At 37.4% G+C, this 17,234-nt stretch overlaps 1 non-coding gene across 1 annotated transcript; it reads left to right on the forward strand.

The window, feature by feature from the left end:
- The first annotated feature begins 13,822 nt into the window (after positions 1-13,822).
- On the forward strand, positions 13,823-13,925 carry LOC149832383 (small nucleolar RNA R71). Its single transcript, XR_016433443.1, has one exon. It is a non-coding gene; the product is annotated as a small nucleolar RNA R71 (small nucleolar RNA).
- The last annotated feature ends 3,309 nt before the right edge of the window (positions 13,926-17,234 follow it).

The raw sequence follows: 17,234 nt of genomic DNA on the forward strand, positions 1-17,234 counted from the left end.
GACATATATTTCACCTGAACCTGATAGAGTTCATTGATGGCCTCCGTCACTCAGAGGTATGGAGGTCGTGGTTATCCTTAAATATCTGAGGATTGAACCCAACTACTGTAGTAGCAGAATGCATTCGGATACCTAGTAAGGATCTCTTCTGGTATGTTGTACCATCCTACTAGGAGGATGGGGTCAACAGGCCTCTGGGGTATCTAAAATACATAGAATAATCAACCCCCAGATCATCGCGTTGTCGCCCAGATATGAGTCTCCTAAGCCCAAGGAGAGGTGCAATTATCGAAACAAAGCATTAGCTTAGTGTAAACACCCCAAATTTTCACCCTCATCCAGTACTTACATTTCATATGTAATTGCATATCATTGCATACATTTTGCATATCATTTCATTGCATTGCATTGCATTACATGTCATTGCATTTTATTCTTGAGATCCAGCACTCCTATTTTCAAAATATTTAATCCAGATTCGAGTTTTAAAACTTTTTCTTTCAAAATCAATTTCAAAACCTGGATTTTTATTCAACGTTCTGTCATTTTCCAACCCCAGGACTTTATATTTCGAAATATTTTCTCAGAAAACAATCTGGATTCATTTTAACTTCAAATTTTAATCGATTTCAATTCACAAATGTGGGTCCATACTAGGTGGTGTCACATTTGGACTTTTAAGGGTTTAATTAGGTGTTAATTAGGGTTTAGTTAGAGTTAATTTAGGGTTAGGAAACCATAAAAAATCGTCCTTCCTTGGTGGTTTTAGATAGAGTTTGAAAAAGTCAAAGTTAGGTATTAATTAGTCCTAATTACATGGGTTTTGGAAATCTATAAATAGGGGACCTAAAGGGGGCCAAAAGGGGCTTTTTTTCTCTCAAATTTTCGTGGCCTCTCTCTCCTCTCCAGCACCTCCACCTTCCTTCATTGCAGCTTCAACCCCAAGGTGAGTTTATTTAATATTATTTTATTAGTTTTCATGATTTTTCAATAGATTTCACCATGAAAACTCTTGTGTTCATGGATTTAACCATGGATTTCATCCAAGAACCCCAAAATCGACCCAAGAAGATGATCTAACTCAGTTTGAGGGTGATTTCAAGGATTCTAATCCATTAGAATCGATGAGAGGTACGTTTTTCATGTTCTTAACCGACGAAATGTGAGATTTACCCGTTAAATGGGTTAAATCCATGATTTCAAAGGTGAAAGCAAATTCCAGCAATGGATTCCCTGTATTTTATTTATTTATTTGCTTATTCATGTTTATTACACGTTTTCCAGCATAGAAATCAATTTTATTTTACTGTTTTGGTATTTTCTTTATTGTTTTCATTGATTAATGCATGCTTTATTGGGTTTTATCAAATTTCTGTGTGTTTTTAGTTTAGAACAGAAAAGAGTATGCTGTTTCGGATTTAAATATTTAATGTTAATTCTTGATTTGTTTATATGTGATTAATGCATATGTGATTGATCTACTGTAAAAAAATCAGAGTTTTTGGACATCGGAAACCCTGTCATAAAAATCAGACATCAAGTCAGGTTTTTAAATCTTTAAAATCGTTGTTAAAATCAAGAAGGTAACTTGCTGTGATGATATTTTTCTCATCCGATGTCTGATTTTAGATATGTAAAGTGCCATGGATTCACATTGATTTGATCTGTCCACTGTGAAATTTTCAGAATTTTTTACCACTGCTTAGTATTTTTCCTCTGTCAGAGACTCTGATTTTCAATTTAAAACTCGTTAGGGTTTACCAAAACCCTAATCAGACTTGTATTGTTTATAAATCCCAAACCACAGATCCGATTCATGATCTGTAAAAAGTGAGTATTATTATTTTTATGTCAACGGTTTACTGTTAAAATCTCAGATATTTTGAATAAGTGCTGATATTTATCCCGAAATTTTCAATTCAAAGTATCAGTCAGGACCAAAGTTAAAATCAATATATTCAAGTCTGGATTGTCGGATGGGTATCTCCCTAGTTTTAAAAGCTTTTTCAGATCTGTAAAAAGGAAAAGTTATGTTTTTCTGTATATTTGTTCTCTATAAAATTTCATAGATTTCCATGGAGGTTTGACCCCTGGTTTGGGTCTTGGACGGAGACTGGTTGGTGAACTAGGTCAAAAATATCATATTTTTAGGGTTTGATGCTATTTTCGGATTAATTTAATGCCAAAAAACTATTTTTATAATTCTAATTTGATATTAGGGTTATAACAAGTGCAGGTACCAATTTTGAGGATTTTTAGAATCCGTTTGATGCTTGAATGACTTGAATTGCAAAACAGGGCACCCGAAGAATTCCAAAACACTGCAAAAATCACAAAATTTGTGATATTCTTGGATTTTCGTGTATAAGCATATATTTTTAGGGTTTAATCATATTCATAATCTTATTAGGATGCTTTAGGTTTAATTTGATGCTCATTTGATTTCATTTAGTGCATAAAACCTAAGTTTTACCAAAATATTTTCTAAAAACCCTAATTTCAATGCCATAGTCTTGCTATCGGGGGCAATTTGGTCATTTGACCTAAATTTTGAAATCCCTTACCCTAATTTTCATATTTTTAAGCATGTCCTATCATATTTAGTTTAGTATATTTTCATTTGAATTTTAAAAACTTGCATTTTATCAAATATCTTTCTGAAAACCTTAATTTCAAGGCCATAGTCTTGTTATTAGGGGTATTTTGGTCATTTTGACCCCAATTTCAAAATTTCATATCTTATCTTCCTTATTTATTCAATCTTATTTCATATTTTATAAATTTTTATTTAAAGGAATCATGAAAAAGGCTTATATCTAGCAAAATCCAGCAATTTCCTGATATTGCTGGATAAATCTAGAAAAGCCAACATATCATCACTAACAAAGTTTTCTAGTTTTGCAGGTACATTGAAGACTTTATTTTTCATGTATTTAAATTTCAATAGTGATGTAAAATAAATTAAACTTTGGAATAAGAATTTACATTTTCTGCTTAGCTTAGGCAACATTGCATATAGTTTATTTTTTTAAATAATGTTAATGTGTGATGGATGATGATTCATGCATATTCAAACTCACTATGGTCTACACGAATGGCACATACACTAGCTTTTATGAAGTTTATAAACTTGGTGGAATTCGTATTTATGGCCATAGTCAGAATATGAAGGATATCTAGATTTATGATCTTCACATTAGCCACATTCAACCTACACTCTTAGGCTAATTTCAAAATGCACTGCATTTCTCAAAAATACAAAAAGGATTTTCTCAATTCCTCAAAATCAAGTATTTCAAATCCATATTCATTCATTTCATGCATTTGCCAATTCCAATTCAAATTTCAATTCAGAGAAATCAATTTCTTCAATTTTTTCTAAGTCTTATTCAAAAAATCGATTTTCTCAAAATATGGATTTGCCAATGATATTTCAAGTATTTCCCAAGTTCCAAATTCGATTTTCTAAGTTATATTTTCAATTTCAAAGTTTGAATTCAAAGAAATCAAGTTTTTCAAAGTTATTTCACATTTCTCAGAATCAATTTTCACAAAATCTCAAGCTTTCTTCAGAAACCGATTTTTACTTTTCTCAGAAGTACATTTCAAATCCCAATTCACGATTTTCCATGTGATATCTATTCTAAGTGTTTCAGTTATTCAAAGCAAACATCATGTTTTCAAATATGCATTTTCAGAAAATTCATAGCACATGCCTGATTCTATGTGCATTTAGAAATTAGAATATGGTTTAGACAAGTTGAATAGACCAGAGTATAAGATTGATCCTTGGTTCGATTACCCCTGTTAAAGGTGGCAGGAATGGTCGAACCTCGTACTGACAGGCGAGTCCCATTCTTTGGAATTATCCCGCATTTTAAAAACGGAGGTGAGTTATTTTCAAAAACTTTTCAAAGGTCAGTTTGACTCGCAAAAAGTTAAAAATTTTGCGATGATAACACTTAGGTACAACGATACTTTGAATGTATAAATGGATGACATTGTTGAGTCAGTCCTGCATAACCTTTGTGAAGGTATCATGGTCGGTATACTACTGGACCGATTGGGAAAGAACCCCATTGATATCCGTACGACTAAGCGAAGCTCATAGAGTTGTCCTTAGATTCGTAGGGTATAGATGTGCCAAGCATAAAGGTTTGAGCTAGACATCCATTCGTGACCCTGAAGAGGTCAAAGCTAAGTCGTAAAGACTTAAGCGGTTATTCTGACTCACAGCCCTAAAGAGGCTTATGCGAAGTCATGAAGACTTGTGTGGATGTTGAACTCATAGCCCTGAGGAGGCTTTTGCGATATACGCTAAGTCATGGAGGCTTGAGCGTCGTATTACGAACTGCAACCCTGAGTGGTCTATGCATTTACTTGAGTTGAATAGATAGGTGTTTGCCTACTTACCAGACCATCAGTGGTTCTGACCCCGTTTAATGGGGATTTCAGGTGTTGAAGCTGTGTGGCGATATGCGGAGCAAGGCGGCATCGAGTTCCAGGGTTTCTCTAGACAGAGTTGTACTATTTCCTTTTATTGAACCTACACTGCTTTTCTAAGCAGTAGTGTTGTAATAAACATGTGGTTTTCGATAAAATGGAACACTTTGGTGGTCAATGAGTTGCTTGGCCACATACCTGCAACGTGCTCAGAGTTTTCTAAAACCGACGACTCATTATCCTCTTATTCCGCCGCTAAAAGCTTTTCTAAGTTCCGCTGCAAAGAAAAAAAAAAAAAGAAATTCATGAAAATTTTAACTTAGCTTTGTTTTGGAAATCCGAGGCGTTACAAACTGCCCAAGCCATTCAAGAAATGTTTTTGATATTTTATAATTTTAATTTGTAATTTGAGCAACGAGGCTCAAATTTGGACCTTAAACACCGAATTTGGCTCCAAAATCGAGATGGATTCATCAACGTGGGATTTATTTCAGAAAATCTGAAGAGTAACTAAGATTTAGCTTTGAAATTGCTTTGATTTTGTCAGAAAATGGGACCAGGGGCAAAAAGGTCATTTTTATAGGACTTTGAAAATTTTGGGGTGTTCACAGATGCCCCTTTTTGCTACTAAGACTGTTAAAAGTCGAGCTTAGTGGCAAAGATAACACTCCAAATTTTGAAAATGCCCCAGTCAGCAGATCTGAACTGGGTGTGGAAGATTTTTTTTTTTTTTGAAAGATGGCTTCTCAGACTTAAAACCTTATCCTGAATGGTTTTGGGGAGACAAAATTCTCGAAGATGACGTGATAGAAATGAGGAAGTCGTGATGGGACTTCGGGTGAACATCCTGAAATGGTGGAATAAGAGTTTTGATCAAGTCTCATTCGTGAGACAAGATACGCTTTTTGGAGTGATTCAGGTTTAGCCCTTAACCTGGATGGGACGAAGATATATCAAAATGAATTGAATAAGGAAAGGAATACATGAGGACCTTGATGGGACATTTTTGGAAAATGCCTTGTGAAATGAAGCTCAAGTAGGATCCTTTCCTGAATGGATATGCAAAGCATTAATTCCTTGATGGGAAGAGCCATGATGGGACTGGAAGAAAACATCTTGTCAAAACAAGGAATTTTGTAGCAACAAGACTCAGGTTTTACCCAAACCTGAAAAAAGAAAATACCTCGTGGGCCGAGGTTCAGGCTTAACCGTAAACCTGAAAGGGGGAATCTACCATATGGATTTCTTAAATGGAGAAGCCATAATGGAACCTTCGGAGTTTGGACGAACAAATCTGAAAGGGGTTTTGAGAAAGGAGGAAAATAGGGTTCCCTAAAGCTTTGAAAAGGGGATGAAATGGGAGCGTCTCATTGCTGAGACTGAAATAGCTTTTGAAATCAATGACCTCTCGCAGAAAAATCAGGTTTTGACACTTAACCTGAGTGGGAAACGACCATACAGAATTCTTTAATGAGAAAACCGTGATGGGACAGGAAGAGATACTTCTACTGAATGAGGCAACTCTTTCTGAAAGATATAAACAATGCTAGGTTGCATCAAAATGGATATTGAATATTTATTTCATTCTTGAAATAACTAGAAAAATTTGCCAATAAGATAAAATTGTAGTTGATTCAAACGCTTGAAAATGTGCACGTATGTACAAAGATATTCCCTCTTTTACCTAGGGTATTTCCAACAATGAGGTTAACTCCTTGGTTTTAAGAGTCTGGATTTTGAAATATACCAGTACGAGCACTGGATTTGTAAAAACGTACCAGTAGCACTGGATTTTAGAAAATGCACCAGTACGAACACTGAATTTTGAAAAAAAAGACCGACACTCTCAAGATATTTGGAGATTGAAGCGAGAATGATTGCCGGTGTTTCAGGATTATCCCTTATCCTAAAGGGAAAAATTTAGGTTTTGTCCCTTAACCTGGAAGGGAATGAAAACCTAAGTCTAGAACTCGATTTTTCAAAGGAAAAACTTTGGTCCAATACGAGCATTGAATCAAAAGAAAGTTTAAGACGAAACCCGGAACTTCAAAATAAAAGAAGGAAAGCCCAAGTTTGAAACTCGAATTTTTGAAGTAACGCTTGGTCCAATACGAGCATCGGATCCAAAAGGAAGCCCGAGTCGGAACTCGAAACTTCAAACAAAATATAAAAGGGAAAAACCCGAGTCGGAACCCGGATCTAAAAAATAAAGATAAAATGGAAAACTGGAGTTTGAAAACTCGAATCTTCAAAGCAACGATTGGTTCCAACGCGAGCGTTGGATCCAAAAGGAAGTTCGAGTCGAAACTCGGAACTTCAAACGAAATATAAAAGGGAAAAACCCGAGTCGGAACCCAGATCTTAAAAATAAAGATAAAATGGAAAACTCGAGTTTGAAAACTCAAATCTTCAAAGCAACGATTTGTTTCAACATGACCGTTGGATCCAAAAGGAAGTCAGAGCCGGAAGTCGAAACTCCAGAAATTGAATATATAAAGAGGAAAACTCGAGTCGAAATACGGATCTTCAAAATAAAAGATAAATGACAAAATCGAGTTTGAAAACTCGAGTTTTTGACATAAAAATTGGTCCAATGCGAGCATTGGCTCCAAAAGGAAGCCAGAGTCGAAACTCAAAACTCTGGAAATGGAATATATAAAGGAAAAAACCCGAGTTGAAACCCGGATCTTCAAAATAAAAGATAAAAGAGAAAATCGAGTTTGAAAATTCGAATTTCAGACGTAATAATTGGTCCAATGCGAGCATTGGATCCAAAAGGAAGCTTGAGTCGGAACTCGAAACTCCAGAAATGGAATATATAAACGGAAAAACCCGAGTCAGAACTCGAATCTTCAAAATAAAAGATAAAAGAGAAAATCAAGTTTGAAAACTCGAATTTTCGACGTAATAATTGGTCCAATGCGAGCATTGGATCCAAAAGGAAGCCTGAGTCGGAACTCGAAACTCCAAAAATGGAATATATAAAGGGGAAAACCCGAGTCGAAACCTGAATCTTCAAGATAAAAGAGAAAATTGAGTTTGAAAACTCGAATTTTTGAGGTAACAATTGGTCCAATGCGAGCAATGGATGCAACAGGAAGCTCGAGTTGGAACTCGAAACTCCAGAAATGGAATATATAAAGGGGAAAACCCGAGTCGGAACCCAGATCTTCAAAATAAAAGATAAAAGAGAAAATCGAGTTTGAAAACTTGAATTTCTGACATAACAATTGGTCCAATGCGAGCATTGGATCCAAAAGGAAGCCCGAGTCGGAACTCCAGAAATGGAATATATAAAGGAGAAAACCCGAGTCGGAACCCAGATCTTCAAGATAAAAGAGAAAATTGAGTTTGAAAACTCGAATTTTTGACGTAACAATTGGTCTAATGCGAGCATTGGATCCAAAAGGAAGCCCGAGTCTGAACTCGAAACTCCGAAAATGGAATATATAAAGGAAAAACCTGAGTCAGAACCTGAATCTTTAAAATAAAAGAGAAAAGAGAAAATCGAGTTTGAAAACTTGAATTTTCGACGTAACAATTGGTCCAATGCAAGCATTGGATCCAAAAGGAAGCCCGAGTTGGAACTCAAAACTTTGAAAATAGAATATAAAAATGCGACTTGAGTCAGAACCCAGATGTTTAAAGTAAAGATCAATTGAAAAATTGAGTTTGAAAACTCGAATTTTTTACCTAACAATTTGTCCAATGCGAGCATTGGATCCAAAAGGAAGCCCGAGTCGGAACTCGAAACTCCAAAAATGCAATATAGAAAAGCGACCCGAGTCGGAACCCGGATCTTTTAAGAAGAAAATAAAATAAAAAATATAAACCTGAGTCGGAACTCAGATGGGAAGGAACTAATTCCAACCCCAAAGTCGGATTCTGGAGGGATTGACAAAAGTTATGAATAGATTTTGATGATCATGAAGAAGATGGGATATTTATTAGGCCATTCTTGACCCAAGATGGCCTAAGATTTGAATTTATTTATGATGGTTTCGGGATTATCCCTTATCCTGAAGAAGAATAGAATAAAAATTGACAAAATTTAACAAAATTGATAAAATTGATAAAGAAGTAAAAGAATTGGTAAAAATTGATAAAGAATCAATAAAAATTGATAAAATGAATGAAGAATAAAATTTTGATAAAGAATTGACAAAGGTTGGCAACCTTTGGTAAAATTGGCAAAAAAATTGTTGACGAAAGACTTCAGGATTATCCCTTATCCTGAAGGAAGAAGGACCTCACAAGACGAGGTTCAGGTTTATCCCTTAACTTGAAAGGGAATACCTCAAGGGACGAGGTTCAAGTTTATCCCTTAACCTGAAAGGGGAATGAAGAATAGAATTTTGAGGAGATTTCTTAAGAAGAAATTGATAGAAATTTACAAAATAAAGAAAGATGGATAAAAATTGTTTTGCAAAAGAATTCTCATAGGTAGCAATATCGTGCCTATGAGGGGTCTTTGGATTATCCCTTATCATGACCTTGAAGGTCGAGGTTCAGGTTTATCCCTTAACCTGAAAGAGAATACCTCGGGGGACGAGGTTCAGGTTTATCCCTTAACCTGAAAGGGGAGAAAGAATACCTCGAAGGTCGAGGTTCAGGTTTTATCCCTTAACCTGAAAGGGTAAAAGAATAAAGATTGGTAAATTAATGAAAAATTGATAAAAATTTATAAAATCAATAGTAAATTGATGAAAACTTGATCAAATTGATAAATAAAATAAAAAAATGAATAAAAATAGATGAAACTAATAAAGATAACAAGATTAACTGAAAATTGATAAGATTTGAGAAAAAAGAGTTTTGTCTGATCCTGCCTGCACATGGGATTTTTAAAGTGAGAGGAGGACGTTCATTTTGAAAGACAAGTGAGAAATCATTTTTGAGAAGAAGATCAACCCCAAGGTTAAATTTGAATAATGATCGATGTGGGGGCTGATCTTTGAAGAAGAATCAATGGTTGATATTTTGGAAGGCTCTTTTTTAAAACAATTATTTTCAATAAAACTTTGGAAAATCGTCAACCAAAAATATAAAAACCGACTTTCCACAAAGTGGTAAGTACGGGTCGATCCTCAGGGAACAGGAATTAATAACTACAATTCTAGAAAATTTAATTTATTAATATCAAATGGCAATCTACAATTATAAAGTGAATACAACTACAATTAAGCACTAAAAGAACACTAAACAAGCATTCAGTCTTGTGCTCCACACCAAGGGTATTTCTGTATTTTTGCCACTTAGAGAATCTTCTCACTTGTATAATAACCCTGGAAACTAAATATGCTTTTCAACCTAAAAATGCAGAAAAGTACAAAGTTAGTTTTCTATTTTAATTATGCAAACAACAATTAAAACTATGTCTAATTCTACGAAAATAATAAACAAATGCTACTTATCAAACAAAAATTAAATAAAATACTAAATTAATTCTAAAATTAACCAAATTACTTCTACTAATGCTGTATGATGATTATGCAACTTCTAAAATACAGAAACTACTGAAAACAAACCTAAAATGCCGAAACTAAGAAAATTACGAAACTGCCCCTAACTAGTGTAAACTAGCAATCTGACAGGTTATCGGAAAACCACTGTTTGACAAGGCAAACGAGGTCCGATTTTCCCAAAATTTGTTCTGTTCTGCAACTAACAGATTAAACAAATTGACAGTTTTTACAGAATTGAAAAACAGTATCTGGAACTCCAGATATAAGCGTTTCAAATCTGGGAAAAATCAGGAATCCATGAAAATTTTAACTTAGCTTTGTTTTGGAAATCCGGGGCGTTACACTGATCCTGCATGGTCTCCACGATCAGTCTGGAAAGATGGTCTGCTACTACATTCTCGCTTCCCTTCTTATCTCGAATCTCGAGATCAAACTCCTGTAGTAGTAGGACCCAACGAATTAATCTCGGTTTGGTGTCTTTCTTATTCAACAAATATTTCAATGCAGAATGATCAGAATAGACAACCACCTTCGAACCGAGTAAATAGGACCTAAATTTATCCAATGCGAAAACTACCGCAAGTAGTTCCTTCTCTGTCGTAGTATAATTCATCTGTGCATCAGACAGAGTTCTACTCGCATAGTAGATCACATAGGGCTTCCTATCAATGCGTTGTCCTAGAATGGCCCCCATAGCATAATCAGATGCATCGCACATAATCTCAAATGGGAGAGTCCAATCTGGAGGTCTCAAAATAGGTGCAGTAATCAAGGCCTCTTTGAGAATCTCAAAGGCCTTCATACAATCCTCACCGAAAACAAAGGGCTGGTCTTTCTCCAATAACGTGCAAAGCGGTCGAGAGATTTTGCTGAAATCTTTTATGAACCGCCTGTAAAATCCCGCATGCCCTAAAAATGATCGAATCTGCCTCACAGAGGTGGGTGGAGTCAAACGAGAAATGGATTCCACCTTCGCTCTGTCAACCTCAATACCACGCTTGGACACAATGTGTCCAAGTACAATCCCCTCCTGGACCATAAAATGGCTCTTTTCCCAACTCAGGACGAGATTGGTCTCCACACACCTACTCAGTACTCGAGCAAGTTTGTGGAGGCAATCTTCAAAAGAAGAGCCATACACAGAAAAGTCGTCCATAAAAACTTCCATCACATCATCAATCATGTCCGAGAAGATAGCAAGCATGCACCTCTGAAAAGTAGCCGGGGCATTACAAAGCCCAAAAGGCATACGTCTAAATGCGAAGGTGCCATAAGGACATGTAAACGTGGTCTTCTCTTGGTCGTCAGGATGGACAGCTACCTGATTGTATCCTGAATATCCGTCTAGAAAGCAGTAGTAGCTCTGTCCTGTGAGTCGCTCTAAGATCTGATCAATGAATGGCAATGGGAAATGATCTTTCCTAGTTGCCACATTCAACTTCCTATAATCGATGCAGACTCGCCATCCTGTAGTGGTCCTCATCGGAATTCTCTCACCCTTCTCATTCTCAACCACAGTGAGTCCTGACTTCTTTGGCACAACTTGAATCGGACTGACCCACTGACTATCAGAAATAGGGTAAATGATTCCAGCATCCAACCACTTCACCACCTCTTTCTTCACCACTTCCTTCATGTTGGGATTTAGCCTTCTCTGCATATCCCTAAATGGCTTGATTTCCTCATTACAATGGATCCTATGCATGCAGAATGAAGGATCAATCCCTTTTAGATCAGCAACTCCCCATCCAATCGCTGCCTTGTGCTCTCGAAGAATAGTCAGTAATCTCTGTTCCTGCTCCTCAGTGAGCAAGGACGAGATGATCACAGGCAGAGTCTCATCATCTCCGAGGTATGCATACTTGAGTGAATCTGGTAAGGGTTTCAACTCAAGTTTCGGAGGCGACTCGATCGACGATTTGGCGGGGGTCTCCGCAAGTGGTGGAAGAGGTTCCCTGACCGCTCCCCAAGGTGGTCTCTCCGACGACACTCTAGACACATCTACACTATCTACACAGCTATTCTTCTCTATATGGTACAAATCTAAAGAATCCTCAGTAATGTACAACTCGGGCTGCTCCTCCACTAACTCCTGTGCAATGTCTATATGAAAGCAGTCCATGTCTCCTGCTGGTCCCATTGCGGCATTGAAAATATTCAGCTTTACCTTCCTATTGCCGAATGAGAGATCCATGGCTCCGGTCCTACAGTTGATGCATGCATTGGCAGTTGCCAAGAATGGTCTGCCTAAAATAATCGGAGTCTGGTGCTGGCTGTCTACTCCTTCCATATCAAGGATAATGAAATCGACTGGAAAATAAAAGTCATCCACTTTAACTAGCACGTCCTCCAAGACACCTCTCGGTACCTTGACGGAACGATCTGCCAGTTGAAGTGTAATTGGAGTCGATCTCATCTCACCTAGCCCGAAAGAATCAAAGAAATATCCGGGCAGAATGTTCACGCTTGCTCCAAGATCGAGCAATGCGCGTTCTATCCGGATGTTCCCTATAGTACAAGCAATGATAGGGGCTCCAGGGTCCTTGAGCTTTGGTGGTGTCTGATGCTGAAGTACTGAACTCACCTGCTCAGTCAGATGGACCCTGTTAGGAACTCGCTCTCTGGATTTCCTCTTTTGCGTACATAGCTCCTTCAGGAATTTGGCATAAGCCGGCACCTGCTGAATAGCATCGAGCAAAGGTAGGTTGATCTGCACATGCTTGAAGATATCAAGCATGTCCTGGATCTTCGCACCTTGCTTCCCTTTATAACCGGGAGACTCTAATGCTTTGGGATAGGGTGGTGGGGGAATATACTCTGCTGGCTCCTCCTCTTTGCGAGAAGGCTCACTCCTATCCTTCTTCTTCTCTGAGGATAAAGATGATGAAGGTGATGATGGGGATGGGGATGATGATTGAGCCGACGTAGGTGAAACAATGGTCTCTGGCTCCTCTATCTTCTCTCTACTCTCTCGCTCTCTGCTCTCGACGTGATACTCACGTCCACTCCTCAAGGCCATAACTGATTTAGCCTGCTGCTGTGTCTCAGTATGAAATAGGCCTCCAGTCATCTCGTCCTTACCCTTCGGGTTCATGACAGCCTGACTCGGCAATGTACCCTCGGGTCTCCTACTAATAGCCTCAGCTAACTGTCCCATTTGCGACTCTAACTTCGCAATGGACTGCGTATGCGAGCTCAAAATCTGGCTACACTTCTCGAAGGCGTTCTGATTAGAGGTTTTCACCTCTTGGAATGCCTGGAGAAGTCTCTCCTCAAAAGATGTCTGCGGGGCAGACTCCTGCTGAATCGGGGAAGGAACTGAAGAAGAAGAAGACTGAGCATAGTTCGGTCTTTGAAATGGCTGAGTAAAAGATGGCTGCCGAACTGGCTGAGAGGAAGAAGGCATCTGTATAGAAGACTGTGAATTCTTCCATGAAAAATTGGGATGGTTACGCCAACCCGGATTATATATCGATGAAAATGGGTTATTTGGCGGTCTGACATAACCCTGAGCTGCCTGAACTTGTTCTTGAACAAATTCAGGGTACTGAGCTGCTGAAGGGCACTCAGTGATCTCGTGTGCCGGACTGGCACAAAGAGTACACACCTGCTGTGTAGTGGATGGTCCTGAGAGAAGCTGGTCCAGCTTCTGAGCAATCATGTCTACTTTGCACTGTAGTGCAGTAGATGGACCAATCTCAAGAACACCAGCTTTCTTCTGAATGCTGGGTGTGGCTCTATCAGAATGAGAGCTCGAAGCATGGTGGAGTGAATTCTCGGCCAATGTATCAAATAGCCTCCATGCTTCGTCCTCGCTCTTCAGCATGATTGTCCCACCGCATGAAGAGTCGATCATCTGACGATTCTTGTCAGACAATCCATCATAGAAACTCTGCACCAGTTGCCATTTCGGCACCTGATGATGGGGGCATTTCCTGAGGAGATCCTTCATTCTCTCCCAGGTCTCATGAAAGCGCTCACCATCTAGCTCTGAAAAGCTAGTGATGGCTCTACGATATTGGTTCGTGCGACCAATGGGAAAGTATTTCCGAAGAAACTCCTGTTGCAACTGATCCCAGGACTCTATTTCTACAGAATCTAAGGACTTTAGCCAATACTTGGCTTTGTCCTTCAATGAAAAAGGGAATAGAGTCAACCTCAACGCATCATCATCGAAATTCTGTATCTTAACAGTAGAACAGATTTCGAGGAATTCATCTAAGTGTCGGTAGGGATCCTCATGACTAAGGCCATAAAAGGATGGAAGCATTTGAATAATGCTGGCCTTAATCTCATAATGTGGCGCTCCTACATCGGGTCTCCGAATGCAGGATGCCTGAACATAGTCTGTGGGAATGAAGTATTCCCGCAGAGGGCGTGAAAGAACTGGGGGTGGAGGTGGAGGATCCATGTCAGCCATTGTTGCCGAACTTCGATGAGAATGTAAAATTCTCTCTGGGTTGTCAACAAATGGGTGTAATGGGGTTCCTAGACCTCGTCGACCCTGTATACACTGGTACTAAGACCAGATGTAAGCAAACGACCTAACTAAAAAAATTAAACTAGCACAGATACTAAAATGTAAATAAGCAAATAACAGTAACTACAAACAAATATGCTATATAGCTATGTCAGAATTCTATACTAAATAATTAAATAACAAAGTAAACTATTCTAAAATGCTAAAACAAATAAATACAGGAAATCACAAACTATGTTTTTCTAAAACCCACCTGTCTAATCGCTCCTTGCAGAATGATAATTAAGTGAATCCTAAAAAGAACAATATGTGAATCCTATATTTACTAACTATGTTAATCCTATATTCACTTACTAATCCTACTAACTAAAAAGAAAACAACTAATTACTAACTAAAACAAAATAATAATAAATTAAACTCTAAGAAATAAAGTAATTAATTCGCCGTTCCCCGGCAACGGCGCCAAAATTTGGTTGATATTTTGGAAGGCTCTTTTTTAAAACAATTATTTTCAATAAAACTTTGGAAAATCGTCAACCAAAAATATAAAAACCGACTTTCCACAAAGTGGTAAGTACGGGTCGATCCTCAGGGAACAGGAATTAATAACTACAATTCTAGAAAATTTAATTTATTAATATCAAATGGCAATCTACAATTATAAAGTGAATACAACTACAATTAAGCACTAAAAGAACACTAAACAAGCATTCAGTCTTCTGCTCCACACCAAGGGTATTTCTGTCTTTTCGCCACTTAGAGAATCTTCTCACTTGTATAATAACCCTGGAAACTAAATATGCTTTTCAACCTAAAAATGCAGAAAAGTACAAAGTTAGTTTTCTATTTTAATTATGCAAACAACAATTAAAACTATGTCTAATTCTACGAAAATAATAAACAAATGCTACTTATCAAACAAAAATTAAATAAAATACTAAATTAATTCTAAAATTAACCAAATTACTTCTACTAATGCTGTATGATGATTATGCAACTTCTAAAATACAGAAACTACTGAAAACAAACCTAAAATGCCGAAACTAAGAAAATTACGAAACTGCCCCTAACTAGTGTAAACTAGCAATCTGACAGGTTATCGGAAAACCACTGTTTGACAGGGCAAACGAGGTCCGATTTTCCCAAAATTTGTTCTGTTCTGCAACTGACAGATTAAACAAATTGACAGTTTTTACAGAATTGAAAAACCGTATCTGGAACTCCAGATATAAGCGTTTCAAATCTGGGAAAAATCAGGATATCGTCAGTCCTGTAATTTAGAATCCAGAAAAAGCGGTTTTCACAAAACGCTTAAAAATCAAACCAAATCAACTCCGAATGAACTGAAATTTGGTCTGCAGTTAAATAACCTGTTAATAAAGTGAATAGAAGAAAAAAATTTGGAAAACACAGAATTTTTGCTCAGAAAATAATTCTGTTGCGACAGGGCAAAAATCTGGTTTTTATTTGAGTGCACTATTCACTTTATGAACCTATTTACCCCCTATCAAATGTAATCTACACCTAATGCAATCTAAATGATACTGTATAACAGTGTATATGCAGATGAATATTAGGAAAACACTAAATGCATGACGAACAAAACACTACAAGCAATTTATGACTAGAACGAAGTTAACTAATAATGGAAATGCAACTATGCTCAATAATAAAATACAATCTAACTACTAAGTTAACTAATATCTAACTATCATTCAAACCACAATGAAACACATTTCATACATACTAAATAAATACGCTATACGTACACACACTTCTACACTAAAACTAAATTAGATAAATAAACTAATTAATATAGAAATCAAAAGAAATAATAAGAAATGACTTACTTAACTAAAGAACGAAGGCTAAGGTTAGGTTTCACTTGGTTGACTCGACTCGGATCGGTTTCAACTTGAGTAGGTTCAGTTTGGGTTTGGATGCACTCGGATGGGATTAGGTAGGCTCGATTTGACTAGGTTGAAAGAGATAGGTTCGAGCTAAGGTTGACTCACTAATTGGATTCGGTTTTGAGTTACCTTAATCAACTAGGTTCGGTTGACTTAGGTGGACTCGGTTTGATCTTAGTTAAGGTTGGGTTGGGTTTGGCTAAGGTTGACTCGATCTCGGATTGGTCTTGACTTGGACTTAGGCTAGGCTAGGGTTTGAACTTGGTTTAGGATAGACTTAGTCAACTAGGTTCGGGTTGACTTAGACTCAACTAAGTTGGACTCAACTTAGGTTCGACTAGGCTCGAATGAACTAAGGTAAGCTCGGTTTGACTCATTAGGTTTAGACTAAGTTTTTACCCGAGTTAGGTCTTTGACTAGGTTTGACCACGGTTGGGTTTTGGATTTAGGTCTAGCAAGACTAGGATGAACTCGGTTTAGGTAGGCTTGAACTAAGTTGAATCAACTAGGTTTGACTTAGATAGGTTAGGTAGACTAGATTGACCTAACTTAGGTTAGGGTTGACTCCACTAAGCTTGACTAAGGTTGGGCTTTGGTCTTAGACTCGACCTAAATGCGGTTTAGGCTTTGACTTGGGCTAGGCTAGGTTTTGACTAGACTCAAAGGGGGTGTAGACTAGGGGTTGACTCGACCTAGGCTCGGTTTGACTAGGTTAGGTCTAGACTAAAGTAGTAACCTCCTAATTAAGCTACAATTAATCCAAAGTTCACGATTTTAATGGAGGAGGTTGGAAAAGGAATGTAATAATTACCAATGTTCAAACTTTGAAATGCTTTGGATTCTCAAAAATTGCCCCATTTAAAGAGGGAGTTACACTCCTTAATTGCCTTTAATGCCTTTTTGGAAATCTGAAAAGGCCAATCTAGAAATCCACG

The sequence above is a fragment of the Nuphar pumila genome, chromosome 7 (assembly GCF_984573655.1).
Source record: "Nuphar pumila chromosome 7, dmNupPumi1.hap1.1, whole genome shotgun sequence".
Classification (NCBI taxonomy): domain Eukaryota; kingdom Viridiplantae; phylum Streptophyta; class Magnoliopsida; order Nymphaeales; family Nymphaeaceae; genus Nuphar; species Nuphar pumila.